The sequence below is a fragment of the Salmo trutta genome, chromosome 32, assembly GCF_901001165.1.
Source record: "Salmo trutta chromosome 32, fSalTru1.1, whole genome shotgun sequence".
NCBI lineage: Eukaryota > Metazoa > Chordata > Actinopteri > Salmoniformes > Salmonidae > Salmo > Salmo trutta.
This window is the reverse complement of record NC_042988.1, coordinates 43,146,941-43,166,698: the sequence shown is the minus strand read 5'-3', so window position 1 is coordinate 43,166,698 and position 19,758 is coordinate 43,146,941. Positions and strand designations below refer to the sequence as shown.

At 41.6% G+C, this 19,758-nt stretch overlaps 1 protein-coding gene and 1 long non-coding RNA gene across 2 annotated transcripts in view; both read right to left on the bottom strand.

Moving 5' to 3' along the window:
- The window catches only part of LOC115171951 (uncharacterized), a 121,401-nt gene extending 116,524 nt beyond the window's left edge, over positions 1-4,877 (bottom strand). Inside the window, exon 1 of the long non-coding RNA XR_003871299.1 lies at positions 4,777-4,877. This is a non-coding gene — a long non-coding RNA (uncharacterized LOC115171951). The remainder of the gene's footprint in view (positions 1-4,776) is intronic.
- LOC115171939 (NLR family CARD domain-containing protein 3-like) overlaps positions 1-19,758 on the bottom strand; it is a 1,137,260-nt gene that overhangs the window by 236,823 nt on the left and 880,679 nt on the right. The gene's annotated exons all lie outside the window — the stretch shown is intronic.

Below are 19,758 nucleotides of genomic sequence, written 5' to 3'. Positions count from 1 at the left end.
ACACCACATCAAGCCATCTCTGAAATGTACACTAAATAACTGAACTACAGTTGAAGTCGGAAGTAAACATACATTTAGGTTGGAGTCATTAAAACTAATTTTTCAACCACTTCACAAATGTCTTGTTAACAACCTATAGTTTTGGCAAGTCGGTTAGGACATCTTCTTTGTGCAAGACACAAGTAATTTTTCCAACATTTATTTACAGACAGATTATTTCACTTATAATTCACTGTATCACAATTCCAGTGGTTCAGAAGTTTACATACACTAAGTTGACTGTGCCTTTAAACAGCTTGGGAAATTCCAGAAAATTATGTCATGGCTTTAGAAGCTTCTGATTGGCTAATTGACTCATTTGAGTCAATTGGAGGTGTACCTGTGGATGTATTTGAAGGCCTACCTTCAAACTCAGTGCCTCTTTGCTTGACATCATGGGAAAATCAAAAGAAATCAGCCAAGACCTCAGAAAGTCTGGTTCATCCTTGGGAGCAATATCCAAATGCCTGAAGGTACCATGTTCAACTGTACAAACAATAGTACACAAGTATAAACACCATGGGACCACGCAGCCGTCATACCGCTCAGGAAGGAGACGCCTTCTGTTTCCTAGAGATAAACGTAAAAGTGCAACTCAATCCCAGAACAACAGCAAAGGACCTTGTGAAGACGTTGGAGGAAACAGGTACAAAAGTATCTATATCCACAGTAAAACGAGTCCTATATCGACATAACCTGAAAGGCCGCTCAGCAAGGAAGAAGCCACTGCTCCAAAACCGCCATAAAAGAGACAGACTATAGTTTGCAACAGCACATGGGGACAAAGATCGTACTTTTTGGAGAAATGTCCTCTGGTCAGATGAAACAAAAATAGAACTGTTTGGCCATAATAATGACCATCAATATGTTTGGAGGAAAAAGGGGGAGGCTTGCAAGCCCAAGAACACCATCCCAACCGTGAAGCATGGGGGTGGCAGCATCATGTTGTGGGGGTGATTTGCTGCAGGAGGGACTGGTGTACTCCACAAAATAGATGGCATCATGAGGGAGGGAAATTATGTGGATATATTAAAGCAACATATCAAGAATTCTGTCAGGAAGTTAAAGCTTGGTTGCAAATGGTTCTTCCAAATGAACAATGACCCCAAGCATACTTCCAATCTTGCGGCAAAATGGATTAAGGACAACAAAGTCAAGGTATTGGAGTGGCCATCACAATGCCCTGACCTCAATCCCATAGAAAATTTGTGAGCAGAACTGAAAAAGCGTGTACAAGCAAGGAGGCCTACTAACCTGACTCAGTTACACCAGCTCTGTCAGGAGGAATGGGCCAAAATTCACCCAACTTATTGTGGGAAGCTTGTGGAAGGCTACCCGAAACGTTTGACCCAAGTTAAACAATTTAAAGGCAATGCTATCAAATACTAATTGCGTGTATGTAAACTTCTGACCAACTGGGAATGTGATGAAAGAAGTAAAAGCTGAAATAAATCATTCTCTCTACTATTATTCTGACATTTCATATTCTTAAAATAAAGTGGTGATCCTAACTGACCTAAGACAGGGAATTTTTACTAGGATTAAATGTCAGGAATTGTGAAAAACTGAGTTTAAATGTCTTTGGCTAAGGTGTATGTAAACTTCCGACTTCAACTGTATCTGTTCCACATTTTGCAGTTTGTTTGGGTTGTGTTTTGCCCAATATTAAAATGGTGGAAGATGACACCACATCAAGCCATCTCTGAACTGTACACTAAATAACTGAACTATACTGCATTATCTCTCTGTTCATCTCAGATATATTTATACTGATACTGTAAATGTGGACATCCACTGTTTATCAACTGTATAGCCACTGTACAGTATATCAACTGTTTAGCCACTCTACTGTATATCAACTGTATAGCCACTGTACTGTATATCAACTGTATAGCCTCTGCACTGTATATCAACTTTATAACCACTGTACTGTATATCAACTGTATATCCACTGTACTGTATATCAACTGTATATCCACTGTACTGTATATCAACTGTATATCCACTGTACTGTATATCAACTGTATATCCACTGTACTGTATATCAACTGTATATCCACTGTACTGTATATCAACTGTATATCCACTGTACTGTATATCAACTGTATATCCACTGTACTGTATATCAACTGTATAGCCACTTTACTGTATATGAACTGTATAGCCACTGTACTTTATATATCAACTGTATATCCACTGTACTGTATATCAACTGTATAGCCACTTTACTGTATATCAACTGTATAGCCACTGTACTGTATATCAACTGTATATCCACTCTACTGTATATCCACTGTTCATTCTCTTATAGCTCTGTACTCACTCTATCTAGTTGTGTGTAAAATGTTTTAGGGAAACTTTGTATAAACTCTTCTATCTGTATTCTGTATCTAAATGTTGTATATCACCAGCAGCACCATATCACCTAGTACAATTCTTACTACAGATGCAGGGCAGGGAATCCGGGTCGCTGGCAAACACCTACACATCGCACCAATAGGGTTAACCCTTGTTGGGAATTGTAATGTGGCTCACACTGCCCCCTCCGAACGGAAGGCATGTCCCCTATTCTGGCCCCTCACACCTCTGATGGCCTCAAAGCCTCCATCCCACTTCTGACACCAATGTAGCGAACAGCGGGGCAGGGAAGCGAACCCAGGTCGCACATGTAAAAGGCCAACAACCTACGCATCGTGCCATTGGCACCAATTGGGTCACTTGGTTGGAATTGTGAAGTGGCTCAAATAGCGAGGATCACTGCACTTTAGTGGAACTATGATACAATTACATTATCATATGAAATGTAGAGGATCACTACACTATAGAGGAACTATGATACAATTACATTATCATATGAAATGTAGAGGATCACTACACTATAGAGGAACTATGATACAATTACATTATCATATGAAATGTAGAGGTTCACTACACTATAGAGGAACTATGATACAATTACATTATCATATGAAATGTAGAGGTTCACTACACTATAGAGGAACTATGATACAATTACATTATCATATGGAATGTAGAGGATCACTACACCATACATTTAATTTCTCTACACACTTTACAATAATCCCTGACAGGATTGTCACCTTGTAGCCTGAATTCACAACCAGAACATGTCAAGTCATTGAGATATTTTCTGTTCTGCTGAGAGCAGCTTCCTGATGACTAGCGCTCTGTATATTCTGATGGATGAGGCCTGAGCTGGAATGTGAAGCTAACTGATGCTGGCTAACTTTAGAAAACCAGTATATCTAGCTTGCATCATAGTATACCCCTCAGGCTACGTTCAGGTTTCAGCATCAGGTATAAACAGCTGAGTCGTAGGCTACAACCTGGGTTGTATTCATTAGTTTACGCCACAGCCAACAGTTTTAAATGTTACTTAAATAAACTGTTTACTCCAAACACTGTACAATGTGGACTAAACGGTTTCTGTTGCCAAACGTTTTGCTACGGTGGGCACTAATGAATACACACAATCTGTTTTGAGGAAGTGTAATTTGTTGTTAGTCTTTCCACAATATTTATTTGTCTCTCTTTCACACAACATACCTTCCTGAGTGAAAAGCATAAACATTAGACTAGAAAGAGAAAATGTTTGTTGCTTGTTGTGTTTTAAGCCTGTTTTAAGAAGACAAGTCTATAGAACTATGATACATTATACACTTAGAATAAAGGGTTCCAAACGGGTCCTCCGGCTGTCCCCATAGGAGAATGCTTTTGGGTTCCAGGTAGAACCCTTCTGGCTTCCATGTAGAACCCTCTGTGGAAAGGGTTCTGTATGGAACCCAAAAGGGTTCTACCTAGTACCAAAAAGGGTTGTACAAAGGGTTCTCCTATGGGGACAGCCAAACAACCCTTTTAGATTGTAGATAGTGTAGGAGCGATCACCCTGGGGCACACAGATGGGCACAGAACGAATTCACCCCACGCATCTAATTTATATCAAAAACATTTTAAGGAGTGTAGGACTATTATAACACTGTCCACCAAAATATCATCATCTATATGAATACACATAACAATATCATCAACTATATGAATACACATAACAATATCATCAAATATATGAATACACATAACAATATCATAAACTATATTAATACACATAACAATATCATCAACTATATGAATACACATGACAATATCATCAACTATATTAATACACATTACAATATAATCAACTATATTAATACACATAACAATATCATCAACTATATGAATACACATGACAATATCATCAACTATATTAATACACATTACAATATAATCAACTATATTAATACACATGACAATATCATCAACTATATTAATACACATAACAATATCATCAACTATATGAATACACATAACAAAATCATCAACTATATTAATACACATAACAATATCATCAACTATATTAATACACATAACAATATCATCAACTATATTAATACACATAACAATATCATCAACTATATTAATACACATAACAATATCATCAACTATATTAATACACATAACAATATCATCAACTATATGAATACACATAACAATATCATCAACTATATGAATACACATGACAATATCATCAACTATATGAATACACATAACAATACCATCAACTATATGAATACACATAACAATATCATAAACTATATGAATACACATAACAATATCATCAACTATATGAATACACCTAACAATATCATCAACTATATGAATACACAATCGTCGTCTTACCTTTTATCTCTCAATAGAAACAGAGTCTGAATGATCATTCGGTCGTCGAAAGTTACTTTCGTTTGCTCTGCACATTTACATATCAGGTTCTGCCTGTTCTCTCTCCCTCTCTCTTTACAGCTCTTACAATGTGCCTTGGCATACATTCTACAACTGTCAGGAACTCTATTGGAAGGATGTGACACCATTCTTCCAAAATAAATTCCATCATTTGGTGTTTTATTGATGGTGGTGTTCAATTGTGTTGAGACCTGGTGACTGAGACGGCCATGGCATATTGTGAAACATCAGCAAGTTCAGCAGTCTTCATCACTGAAGTTCCTGCCAAACGAGCCCCAACAATCACCAATCGTTAAGCTCTTCCCGAGCAGGGTCACAGTCTCTCCTGGAAGCAGCTCCTCTCTCTCCAGGGGTAGGAGCTCCTCTCTCACCAGGGGAAGCAGCTCCTCTCTCACCAGGGGAAGCAGCTCCTCTCTCTCCCCAGGGGTAGCAGCTCCTCTCTCCCCAGGGATAGCAGCTCCTCTCTCCCCAGTGGTAGAAGCTCCTCTCTCCCCAGGGGTAGCACCTCCTCTCTCCCCAGGGGTAGCAGCAATACAACATTCACAACATGACAACACAACTACATAACACCATTAAATACAGTTGGTTACTACAATACAACATTCACAACATGACAACACAACTACATAACACCATTAAACACAGTTGGTTACTACAATACAACATTCACAACATGACAACACAACTACATAACACCATGAAATACAGTTGTTTAATACAATACAACATTCACAACATGACAACACAACTACATAACACCATTAAATACAGTTGAGGGTTACTACAATACAACATTCACAACATGACAACACAACTACATAACACCATTAAATACAGTTGAGGGTTACTACAATACAACATTCACAACATGACAATATAACTACATAACACCATTAAATACAGTTGGAATGTAGTTAGAACTCTCAAACTGTTTCCATCAAACAGAAAAACAACCAGAAATCTGGATCAACACATTTAGATTTCTAGATGCTGCTCTTTGCTGTTTCATTTCCCAGACAGCTGTTTAAGGTCATACCAAGGCAGAGTGCACTATCAGTATTTTAGGGGTCAGATCAGTGGTCATGGTTGATATGCATGGACTAGAAAACAAACTTTAAAGCCATTTTTCTCAGATTCACTGTTTGTGTAGATGCTGTTTGTCTTTGTAGGACAGTAGTTCAGGTGGCTTTTTGTGTAGATGCTGTTTGTCTTTGTAGGACAGTAGTTCAGGTGGCTGTTTGTGTAGATGCTGTTTGTCTTTGTAGGACAGTAGTTCAGGTGGCTGTTTGTGTAGATGCTGTTTGTCTTTGTAGGACAGTAGTTCAGGTGCCTGCCCTTGCTCTTAGTCTGCCTCCAATCTCTCCTATCGTCATGGGTACACAATCCAGGGTTACTGTCAAACAGATATGTCACATTTCTGGTTTGTCCATAACTTGTTTCCTGCTTGTAGCAGTGTTAACAGGAATCATTTTCTCTAACTAGATGTCATGTGATTTCATGAGAATATTTTTCTGCAGTGAGAGTGTAATGCAAGTCAAGGTGTCCTTGGATGAATGTCAACAAGATTTATAAACACCATTATTAAATTAATTGTTGTAATAATAGTATGATATGTGCAGTGTAATGTGTTGTTTTACAGGGTCAGTCAGTATTATAGTAGTATGATAGGTGCAGTGTAATGTGTTGTTTTACAGGGTCAGCCATAGTAGTATGATAGATGCAGTGTAATGTGTTGTTATACAGGGTCAGCCATAGTAGTATGATAGGTGCAGTGTAATGTGTTGTTTTACAGGGTCAGCCATAGTAGTATGATAGGTGCAGTGTAATGTGTTGTTTTACAGGGTCAGCCAAAGTAGTATGATAGGTGTTGTTTTACAGGGTCAGCCATAGTAGTATGATAGGTGCAGTGTAATGTGTTGTTTTACAGGGTCAGCCATAGTAGTATGATAGGTGCAGTGTAATGTGTTGTTTTACAGGGTCAGCCATAGTAGTATGATAGGTGCAGTGTAATGTGTTGTTTTACAGGGTCAGCCATAGTAGTATGATAGGTGCAGTGTAATGTGTTGTTTTACAGGGTCAGCCATAGTAGTATGATAGGTGCAGTGTAATGTGTTGTTTTACAGGGTCAGCCATAGTAGTATGACAGATGCAGTGTAATGTGTTGTTTTACAGGGTCAGACAGTAGTAGTATGATAGGTGCAGTGTGATGTGTTGTTTTACAGGGTCAGCCATAGTAATATGATAGGTGCAGTGTAATCTGTTGTTTTACAGGGTCAGCAATAATATTATGGTGACCCTGGAGCAAATTAGGTGCCTTGCTTAAGGGCACACCGATAGATTCTCACCTTGACGGCTCAGGTATTCAAACCAGCGACCTTTCAGTTACTGACCCAACACTCTAACCACTAGGCTACCTGACCATACCAGTTACTGACCCAACACTCTAACCACTAGTCTATCTGACCATACCAGTTACTGACCCAACACTCTAACCACTAGTCTATCTGACCATAGCAGTTACTGACCCAACACTCTAACCACTAGTCTATCTGACCATACCATTTACTGACGCTCTAACTTTGAGCACTTGCACTGGGCCTCCATTGAGTCTGCATGTGTCAAGCAGTACAGAGAAACACCCTCTAGATGACAGCAGAGGCTCTTGGATCTACCCTGTCTAACCACCAGTTTAGTGACCTTGTTCAATCAATATGTCCATACTACTTCACAACCCATTTCAGGTCTTGACCAGCAATGTCCCATTGGGCTCAACCAAGCCGAGAGTGAGGTTCTAGAAAGAGGACTGACTTTCATACCAACTCCTAAACAGGTGGACTGACTTTCATACCAACTCCTAAACAGGTGGACTGACTTTCATACCAACTCCTAAACAGGTGGACTGACTTTCATACCAACTCCTAAACAGGTGGACTGACTTTCATACCAACTCCTAAACAGGTGGACTGACTTTCATACCAACTCCTAAACAGGTGGACTGACTTTCATACCAACTCCTAAACAGGTGGACTGACTTTCATACCAACTCCTAAACAGGTGGACTGGGGGGAGCTCTGGAGGGATCTACACGTCTATCATAGAAGATTGAAGTTATCAGATCATTGTGAATATGAAACAGATTTTCCTCAGATACTATTTCCAAACCCCTCACATTGGGAACCTCAGTTGGAGTCAGAAACTATACAGACTCTTATACGTAGGGATGTGGCTTCCTTTTCACAATTCAGAACCAGACCTGTTAATCAGCTTAACCTTGTGTTTATACAAATCAAGCTCTAGAAATATAGTGATTAAACCAGCAGATAAGGGGGCTCAGATCGTTGTAACGGATAAAGTGAATATCTTCTTGAAGCCAATAGACAATAAGATCATGTTAAACAATATGTTCCATTGTCCCACTCAACACAAACGGAAAACACAAAGATTAATCCAGGAGATAAACTGTATGAGGATAAGTACATTACAGATAAACAGATGGTCTGTCTTTTTGGGACAGATTCTCCAAGGCCCTGGCAGCTTTACTTACTACTTAAAATACATATCTCCTAAGATGTTGGCGGTTCCCTGCAGCTGACCAATAGGAAGTGATTGTGTCTCAGAGACATTGGCGGTTCCCTGCGGCTGACCAATAGGAAGTGATTGTGTCTCAGAGACGTGGGCGTTTCCCTGCAGCTGACCAATAGGAAGTGATTGTGTCTCAGAATCTTACTGTATTGCTGAATATATTGACTTTTATATCAACCCTCTATCCCAGAAACACCCAGCTATGTTCAGGATACTGATGAATGAAGGGTTTATTACTGTTGTAGTACTGACTTTTATATCAACCCTCTATCCCAGAAACACCCAGCTATGTTCAGGATACTGATGAATGAAGGGTTTATTACTATTGTAGTACTGACTTTAATATCAACCCTCTATCCCAGAAACACCCAGCTATGTTCAGGATACTGATGAATGAAGGGTTTATTACTATTGTAGTACTCTTTTTATTAACTTAACCTTAACTACTGACTTGTTTTATTGTTGTTGCATTGTCAAGAGGTTAACCTGCAAGGAAGCATTTCATGACATAATACTTGTTTTGTACTTTATATTATTATAGATTTTTTAGGGTTGCCATGGATTTCAAGCGGGCAACACCATCAGGTCCAAAACCAAAACAAGGAAATTGAGGAGACAGGCGTGTTGGGGGTTTCCTGCCTGCATGACCACCCGCTTCACTTCCTGAACATGAAAAAGGGTGAAAGGTGGGATGCAGTAATAAGGAGGTTTTTTCAGGTTCATTTTCAGTATTTTATTTTCAGTGTTTGGTTAATTTTGTTAATTTTGTAAATTTTATTTAGTTATTTAGTGCAGATAATGATGTACCTCTTCTGCAGTTTGTCAAATACAGTGAACCTGCTGAGAGATGGAGGAGGGGGATGAGAGGCCAGAACATCAATCTCATCTTCATGGAGGACGTTGATGCCAGATTCAGCCATGTGAAGTAATTAACCTTTTTTATTTAAGATCTCATTGACTTTAACATTTGAAAAGCAGTTTTCTCAAAAAATAGTTTTAACATGAACATTTCGTCTATATCCTTTTAGAGAAGCGTTTCTGAATTGAATCATGGGACCAGATTGGTTGTTCCAGTTTTCCATGCTGATGGACATGACTTGCCATGTCAGGTACTTGAACAGCTTCATTAATATTGTCAGTAGGTATTTATTCATATTTTATAAGGTTTAACCAAATAACCCTTTTACCACAGTATGACATGATTTTATATTTCTAGATGAAATTCAACACGTGATATGTGGAAGGTGCTGGACTGGCAGATGGGGAGCAGATGGAGAGGCTGTGGTCGTATCTGAGGCGCTTTGGGAAGGTCACCAAAGAAATGAGGCCGTCCCATCGTATTGACCTCCTGACTGATGCACTTCTCCACCACGGGAAAAAGATACGCCAGAGGAAACGTTAGTACACTTGGAATTGTTCTTCATTTACTTGATGCTGGTTGACTCTAGTGATGTTCCTAACATGTCCTGTTGTTTTGATGTAGTGGACTCTCTGCCATAGAGGGTTTCCCCAGCAACAGAAGTAACAACAGAGGCAGAAAGGGAAATGGAAGAAATTGCAGGTAAACCATTGTATCAATAATCTAAGCATAGAATTTCAGTATTGATTAGAAATGTTGTCACATCTGTCAGTGTTGTTATGTTTTAGGAACAACACTGGACACCATTAGGGATTGGGGCAGGAATGTCAGTGTTGTTATGTTTTAGGAACAACACTTGACACCATTAGGGATTGGGGCAGGAATGTCAGTGTTGTTATGTTGTAGGAACAACACTGGACACCATTAGGGATTGGGGCAGGAATGTCAGTGTTGTTATGTTGTAGGAACAACACTGGACACCATTAGGGATTGGGGCAGGAATGTCAGTGTTGTTATGTTGTAGGAACAACACTGGACACCATTAGGGATTGGGGGAGGAATGTCAGTGTCACCCTTGAGAGGCAAAAACCTGCTCTGTGCTGGGAGGAGCAATATTTTGCAATGCTCCAGCAACATACAATTGCAATGTATGTAATTAATTTCAAATGACTAAACAAAGTTGTCATTTTTGGCATCATTATTCAAATCAAATCAAATCAAATGTATTTATATAGCCCTTCGTACATCAGCTGATATCTCAAAGTGCTGTACAGAAACCCAGCCTAAAACCCAAAACAGCAAGCAATGCATGTGAAAGAAGCACGGTGGCTAGGAAAAACTCCCTAGGAAAAACTCCCTAGAAAGGCCAAAAACCTAGGAAGAAACCTAGAGAGGAACCAGGCTATGAGGGGTGGCCAGTCCTCTTCTGGCTGTGCCGGGTGGATATTATTACAGAACATGGTCAAGATGTTCAAATGTTCATAAATGACCAGCATGGTCAAATAATAATAATCATAGTAGTTGTTGAGGGTGCAACAAGCACGTCCGGTGAACAGGTCAGGGTTCCATAGCCGCAGGCAGAACAGTTGAAACTGGAGCAGCAGCATGGCCAGATGGCCATGCTGCTGTATGCCCGCTCTAATCCATGTTTTATTATCAGGGCACAGCAGGAAAGTGCAGATGGAACAGCTGTTTTTCAGCTTGTGCAGATCGAGAGGTACTTCCTCAGTTTTTAACAGTGCAACTGTTAGATCAATGAATATAATTGATCTCCCTGGTCAAAGTATTTAGAACCTTTCTGATGACAGAAAACTGAAGACGATGGAGAGGAAGAACAGCATCCTCTATCGATGGTCCCCCACCAGCAGTCTCTTCCAGACTGCACTCCACAGACTGCAGAGTAACAGATTGATGGTCCCCCACCAGCAGTCTCTTCCAGACTGCACTCCACAGACTGCAGAGTAACAGATTGATGGTCCCCCACCAGCAGTCTCTTCCAGACTGCACTCCACAGACTGCAGAGTAACAGATTGATGGTCCCTCACCAGCAGTCTCTTCCAGACTGCACTCCACAGACTACAGAGTAACAGATTGATGGTCCCCCACCAGCAGTCTCTTCCAGACTGCACTCCACAGACTGCAGAGTAACAGATTGATGGTCCCCCACCAGCAGTCTCTTCCAGACTGCACTCCACAGACTGCAGAGTAACAGATTGATGGTCCCCCACCAGCAGTCTCTTCCAGACTGCACTCCACAGACTGCAGAGGAACAGATTGATGGTCCCCCACCAGCAGTCTCTTCCAGACTGCACTCCACAGACTGCAGAGGAACAGATGGATGGTCCCCCACCAGCAGTCTCTTCCAGACTGCACTCCACAGACTGCAGAGTAACAGATTGATGGTCCCCCACCAGCAGTCTCTTCCAGACTGCACTCCACAGACTGCAGAGGAACAGATTGATGGTCCCCCACCAGCAGTCTCTTCCAGACTGCACTCCACAGACTGCAGAGTAACAGAATGAGGACCAATCTGGAGGGAACCTTCAGTCTGCTGCTAGAACGGAGGATCCTCTGTGGTCTGATGACAGAATATGCAGGTTATATATATATATTTTCAACAATAGGAACAAGTCAACTCATATCAGTTCTATGATAATTCTGGGAGGGCGAACACAATAATAATGTTTATTTTTATCTGTTTCTGAACTTGGTTTCTGTTGCTAATGATCTATTGGTGGATGGTAATCAAAGTAATTGTATAGCAGCTTTTGTCATTTTTGAATGTTTTTTGTTTAGATTGGATTTCCTTTAACATATTTTCTGTCTGTTTTATCTGTAATCAATAGATGGTCAAGGTATTGATTATCTGTTATCAATAGATGGTCAAGGTATTGATTATCTGTTATCAATAGATGGTCAATGTATTGATTATCTGTTATCAATAGATGGTCAAGGTATTGTCAACCACCTGTCCAAAAGGCCACGGTCAGTAGTAGCATAAAAACACATGTGAAGGACTACAACCTGAGGAGACGAGGTTTGTCATCACAGCTCCTACAGGCCCTGGTGTATGAGGATGCAGTGCAGGTGGACAGCACTGTTTGGTCCTGGAGAGCAGGAGGAGCAGAGGATGATTGAAGTTTCACCTCAAGCAAAGGCTCTTTGTGCTCTTTGTGAAGAGAAGCGCTACATTGAGGATGATGTCTTCACTGTCAAGATGTTCTACTCACATGAGCAGGAACTAATCGTGGAGGCCTTACAACAATACACAGTGTCAGGTCCTGACCAGTAGAGGGAGTATTTGTATTGTAGTTTGGTTAGGACGTGGCAGAAGGGTATTTGTTTCAATTGGTTCGGGTTGTGTGTGTAGTATTAAAGGGGTGTTTCGTTTATGTATTCCGGGGTTTTAGTGTATGTTCTGGTTTTGGTTTTCTATGGTTTTCTGGTTTGTCTATTTCTTTGTTGTCTGTGTGGCTCCCGATCAGGAACAGCTGTACGTCGTTGTTCCTGATTGGGAGTCATATACACTGCTCAAAAAATAAAGGGAACACTTAAACAACACAATGTAACTCCAAGTCAATCACACTTCTGTGAAATCACACTGTCCACTTAGGAAGCAACACTGATTGACAATAAATGTCACATGCTGTTGTGCAAATGGAATAGACAACAGGTGGAAATTATAGGCAATTAGCAAGACACCCCCAATAAAGGAGTGGTTCTGCAGGTGGGGACCACAGACCACTTCTCAGTTCCTATGCTTCCTGGCTGATGTTTTGGTCACTTTTGAATGCTGGCGGTGCTTTCACTCTAGTGGTAGCATGAGACGGAGTCTACAACCCACACAAGTGGCTCAGGTAGTGCAGCTCATCCAGGATGGCACATCAATGCGAGCTGTGGCAAGAAGGTTTGCTGTGTCTGTCAGCGTAGTGTCCAGAGCATGGAGGCGCTACCAGGAGACAGGCCAGTACATCAGGAGACGTGGAGGAGGCCGTAGGAGGGCAACAACCCAGCAGCAGGATCGCTACCTCCGCCTTTGTGCAAGGAGGAGCAGGAGGAGCACTGCCAGAGCCCTGCAAAATTACCTCTAGCAGAGCACAAATGTGCATGTGTCTGCTCATACAGCCCAAAACCGTGCAGGACGTTTGGCATTTGCCAGAAAACACCAAGATTGGCGAATTCGCCACTGGCGCCCTGTGCTCTTCACGGATGAAAGCAGGTTCACACTGAGCACATGTGACAGACGTGACAGAGTCTGGAGACGCCGTGGAGAACGTTCTGCTGCCTGCAAAATCCTCCATCATGACCGGTTTGGCGTTGGGTCAGTCATGGTGTGGGGTGGCATTTCTTTGGGGGGCCGCACAGCTCTCCATGTGCTCGCCAGAGGTAGCCTGACTGCCATTAGGGTTAGGGTTAGAGAGTTCCTACTGTATTAGAAATGATGGTGTAGAGTATCTACAATGTTACCCTCCCTAAATAATGCACAAGTTACGTTTTAACTTCATTCATCAGGGGAGAATGCAGGAGACTAATAAAGTAGGCAGAGGACCATTTTGTGGTGCTGAAACCTAAAGCGGGAACTGCAGCGCAATGAATAGGAGGTGAACAGTGCCTGGTGCTGAAAATATAGATAACTTGTTATGCAAGTGTTGCACAGCAACAGATGGAGAAAAACTACACCAGTCGAGTAATTCATTTCAACAATAATATTCATTTCAATGTGACTTTTCAAATAACATGAGAGCTTAATTGGAGTCTATTTATTCAGAGCAAAGGCCCATATGAAATAACTTAACTGTCTGAGCTAGGCTATGTGGGGGCGAAGGCCTATATAAAATAACATAACTGGCTGAGCTAGGCTATGTGGGGGCGAAGGCCTATATAAATAACTTATCTGGCTGAGCTAGGCTATGTGGGGGCAAAGGCCCATATAAAATAACTTTTCTGGCTGAGCTAGGCTATGTGGGGGCGAAGGCCCATATAAAATAACTTAACTGGCTGAGCTAGGCTATGTGGGGGCGAAGGCCCATATAAAATTATTGAACTGTCTGAGCTAGGCTATGTGGCTTAACAGCATCATTTACAAGAACACAAAATGGCCTAATAGAAGTGGGATTTTTATTTATTTAGCCTATTTACAATTGGCCAGAAATTTGGGGTGGCAGTGTAGCCTAGTGGTTAGAGCAGTTGGACTAGTAACCGAAATGGTTGCAAGATCAAATCCCTGAGCTGACAATGTACAAAATCTGTTGTTCTGCCCCTGTTCCTAGGCTGTCATTGAAAATAAGATTTGGTTCTTAACTGATTTGAATGTAGCATCCTACATAAAACCATAATTGAAAGGTGATGTCTGTCCTTTAACGACAGAACAAACAGATGGCTCAATGGAATTCAATCAGTTCATTTTGAATTACAGCCTTATCCAGCGAGGGTACCGTTTTCTTAGCAAGGGAGGAGAATTATCCACCAGGGCTGACTGTGAGAATATCACATTAAAACTAAATGATATCGTTGGGCATGCTGTAGTCTTCAAATCTGGAGGAGAAGTTGTCTGGTCCCTCTGCCTGTCGTTTCTTCAGTGTGCTGAAGAGCAGTAACCTTCCAGAGGACAAGTCCATATCGAACAACTCAAGCTTCCTAGTAAAGGCCTCAAGTCCACAACTGTTGTCCCTCTTCCTTGTAACTGCAGATTTAACCTGTTTAAGTTACAGAATGTCGCCAAAAAAGCAACATCTGAGAGGAATTCCTCAATTTCCAGAATACGAAGGTGGTCAGCTGCTGCCCTCATTTAGCTTTTTCTGCAACATCCATAACCTGGTCATGCAGCTCACAGAATGGCTCTAGAGCTTTTCCTTTACTCAGCCAGCGCACGTTGTTGTGAGGCAGGAGATCATCCTGGATGGACTCCTCTGATTCTGTCACCAGCTTGCTGAAAAGACGGTGTTGTGTTGCTTAATGTCTCCCTGACAAAGTTTATTATGAGCATTACTTTACCCATCACATCTTTTAGCTCTGCGTTTAGTCTGGTACACAACACACTCTGATGGATGAGACAATGTAAACCATGTTTAGTCTGGTACACAACACACTCTGATGGATGAGACAATGTAAACCATGTTTAGTCTGGTACACAACACACTCTGATGGATGAGACAATGTAAACCATGTTTAGTCTGGTACACAACACACTCTGATGGATGAGACAATGTAAACCATGTTTAGTCTGGTACACAACACACTCTGATGGATGAGACAATGTAAACCATGTTTAGTCTGGTACACAACACACTCTGATGGATGAGACAATGTAAACCATGTATAGTCTGGTACACACTGATGGATGAGACAATGTAAACCATGTTTAGTCTGGTACACAACACACTCTGATGGATGAGACAATGCAAGCCATTCATTAGTGGGGCGACTTCCTTCAACCTGCTGACCAGGCCCCTGTGTCTGCCCACCATAGCAGGAGACCCGTCAGAAACCACAGAGTTGACTTCTTCTAATGACAAGCCACGCTGCGTAAACAATTCTTCCAGCTTTATGAATAGGACGTCTCTGGTGGTGTGTCTTTCCAAGGGAACGTCCCCGGCGGTGTGTCCTTCCAGGGGAACGTCCCCGGCGGTGTGTCCTTCCAGGGGAACGTCCCCGGTGGTGTGTCCTTCCAGGGGGACGTCCCCCTTTGGTGTGTCCTTCCAGGGGGACGTCCCCGGTGGTGTGTCCTTCCAGGGGAACGTCCCCAGTGGTGTGTCCTTCCAGGGGAACGTCCCCGGTGGTGTGTCCTTCCAGGGGAATCAGTGCCAGTAGCTCTTCTTTAAAGTCATTTCCATGAACATAACGGACATATACACACAACTGTGCTACATGGGTGTTGTAAGTTCTCTCATCAATAGCCAGGGGAACATGCTCAGCCTGACTGAGCCCCTCCAGAACAATCCTATGCATGTCATCCTTCAGAGCATGGACACGGCATCCGGCTGTTGTCACAGACAGGGGCACCTGTTTGACAGACCAATTATGCTATCCATAGACTGGTCTGTAGCCAATTCCTCCAAAACTGTCACCATGCACTTTTTAAATAGCTCTGCGTCTGTGAAGGACATGTTGTGTTTGGTTAGGACCCTGGATGCTTTTAGGAAGCACTTGGACCTTCTGTTGTTGGGTCAGGCCACGGAGGAGGATTCTACTGCCGTGTTTGTAGCTTGTAGTTAATGCTTCAGTGTTTCTGCGTCTGGCGTCTCTCTGGGGCGGGAAGTCCACTTGGAAAGTACAATGCTTAGATTCATAATTCCGTCTGAGATTGAATTCTTTGCAAACAGTGACATTTTTATTGCAAACAAGACACATGGTAAGATGAATGCATATCTCTCTGTCTGTGTCACGACTTCCGCCAAAGTCGGCTCCTCTCCTTGTTCGGGCTGCGTTCGGCGTTCGACGTCACCGACTTTCTAGCCATCGCCGCTCCACCTTTTCATTGTTCCATTTGTTTTGTCTTGTTCCCTGCACACCTGGTTTACATTCCCTAATCACACTGCATGTATTTATTCCTCTGTTCCCCCTCATGTCTTTGTGTGAAATTGTTTTGTTACGTGTTTAGTGTGATGCCCAGACTGGTTTTCTCCCGGGTATCGTATTTTGACCCGTTGTATGTATTTGTCATACATTTGTATATTTGTGAGTGTTTTCACGCTTGTTTACTTTTACCTGTGGCTGGAGGTTTTTGGACACAGTTGCGTCTGTCTTTTGTGCTTCTGCCAAATAAAGTGCACCTGATCACAACTCACTGCTCTCCTGCACCTGACTTCTTACCAGTAGCGCACAACCTTGACAGTCCGTTCTTCCCTGAAACTTCGATTTTCATTATCCACCTTTCTTTTGCTACTTTTTGAGGGTGACATGTTCTCTTGCTATCAAGCTAATTGTTCTGAATGAATGTTGACATTAATAAAGTAGTGTTGACTACAGTAGGCTACGTAGACCTGTTTTTCCCCACCAATCAACACACAGAGAAATAAACAAAAAGTTATAATTGAATAGAGATATTGGTGATTTTATGAACTCAATCAGATCAAAATGATTTACTGTCACTGAATGTATTATGTACTAATCAAATGTGTTAAAATGTTGGTTAATTTTTTGTGTAGGCCTATTCATTGTTCTAATATTATATGCTTATTATGTTCTGGCCCGCCGACTTTCACTCAGAAAACAATTGGCCCGAAGCCAAATCTAGTTGACGAACCCTGTTTTATACTATGCCATGGCCTTTACTGGCCAACTGCTGTTATGTATATGATATACTATTGTGTTGTATCACTAGACTTTGACCAGATACTATTGCATCCAAAGATCAACTGTACCTAGAACATAGATACAGATCCACTTGTCATCAGGAAGCTGCTCTCTCAGCACAACGGAAAATATCTCAATGACTTAACATGTTCTGGTTGTGAATTCAGGCTACAAGGTAAGAATCTTCCCAGGGATTATTGTAAAGTGTGTAGAGAAATTAAATGTATGGTGTTATTTTAGTATAGTGAATGACAGCTAAACACACAGATATAACAGTCCATTTCACCTGGGACAGGTACGTGACAGTTCAATCATACAAAATGGTGTAGGCAAGTCAAATTCAATAACATTGTTCATATATCGTATTATATAATTTGTCACTGTGTTAACCACAACCAACATGCTGGATCTCTGTTTGGTTGTCACTGTGTTAACCACAACCAACATGTTGGATCTCTGTTTAGTTTTCACTGTGTTAACCACAACCAACATGTTGGATCTCTGTTTAGTTGTCACTGTGTTAACCACAACCAACATGCTGGATCTCTGTTTAGTTGTTACTGTGTTAACCACAACCAACATGCTGGATCTCTGTTTAGTTGTCACTGTGTTAACCACAACCAACATGCTGGATCTCTGTTTAGTTGTCACTGTGTTGACCACAACCAACATGCTGGATCTCTGTTTAGTTGTTACTGTGTTAACCATAACCAACATGCTGGATCTCTGTTTAGTTGTCACTGTGTTAACCACAACCAACATGCTGGATCTCTGTTTAGTTGTCACTGTGTTAACCACAACCAACATGCTGGATCTCTGTTTAGTTGTCACTGTGTTAACCACAACCAACATGCTGGATCTCTGTTTAGTTGTTACTGTGTTAACCACAACCAACATGCTGGATCTCTGTTTAGTTGTCACTGTGTTAACCACAACCAACATGCTGGATCTCTGTTTAGTTGTCACTGTGTTAACCGCAACCAACATGCTGGATCTCTGTTTAGTTGTCACTGTGTTAACCACAACCAACATGCTGGATCTCTGTTTAGGGGTCAGTGTGTTAACCAACATGCTGGATCTCTGTTTAGGGGTCAGTGCTCTAAAATGAGTCTCTCTGGGGAGAGAGAGGAGGGGGTCCATGCCTCTAAAATGAGTCTCTCAGGGGAACATGACACCAAATCTAAGAGGTGAGATAACGTTGTTGTTTAAGAACTTTGTTTCAAAACGTTATATCCACAATGTTTTCACATTTGTTATTTTTCATCAGAAATTATTTCTTATGGGTACCTTCATGTGTCACACAAACACACACATACACACACACACACACACACACACTCCTATAGAATTTTAGCATTTAGCACTTATACAACCTATTTTCTACTCTGAGATGCTTTGTGGATATGGGCCCAGATCTCAAACTATTGTTATAAAAAATGTTCAAAATTTGTTTTACATAATATAAAAATGAATGAATATTACTAATGTAACCCACTGTAAAGACTGGGTTTAGTTGATTGAGTTGCACTGCTCATATCCGCGTCCTGGAACTTCCCACGTCCCCGTACAGAACTGTCCGCGTCCACGTCCGGTGTGGCGCCAAGCATATTGTCCGGTTACGTGCAGAGTGGGCTGAGGTAATCTTGGAGAATAACGATGGAGTTCGCTACAGTGTTGAGACGCCAAAGTTTATTGTTCAATTTGCTTTTTGCTTAATGGTCAGGGACAGTATGAGTGTAGCCAGATCCTTTTCACTCTCTATCCTTGTTTCATTTTGTGGTTCATCGGATTCGTCATCATCATCGAGACGAGGGACAGACAAACGACCTGCTAGTTATCCTAGGTAGTCGGTACAGCTAGGTAAGATAGCTAGCTACTCTACCAGCAGCATCCTAGTTATTCTAGCTAGTCGGTACAGCTAGGTAAGCGAGCTAGCTACTCTACCAGCAGCATCCTAGTTATCCTAGCTAGTCGGTACAGCTTGGTAAGCTAGCTAGTTACTCTACCAGCAGCATCCTAGTTATCCTAGCTAGTCGGTACAGATAGGTAAGTTAGCTAGCTACTCTACCAGCAGCATCCTAGTTATCCTAGCTTGTCGGTACAGCTAGGTAAGCTAGCTAGCTACTCTACCAGCAGCATACTAGTTATCCTAGCTAGTCGGTACAGCTTGGTAAGCTAGCTAGCTA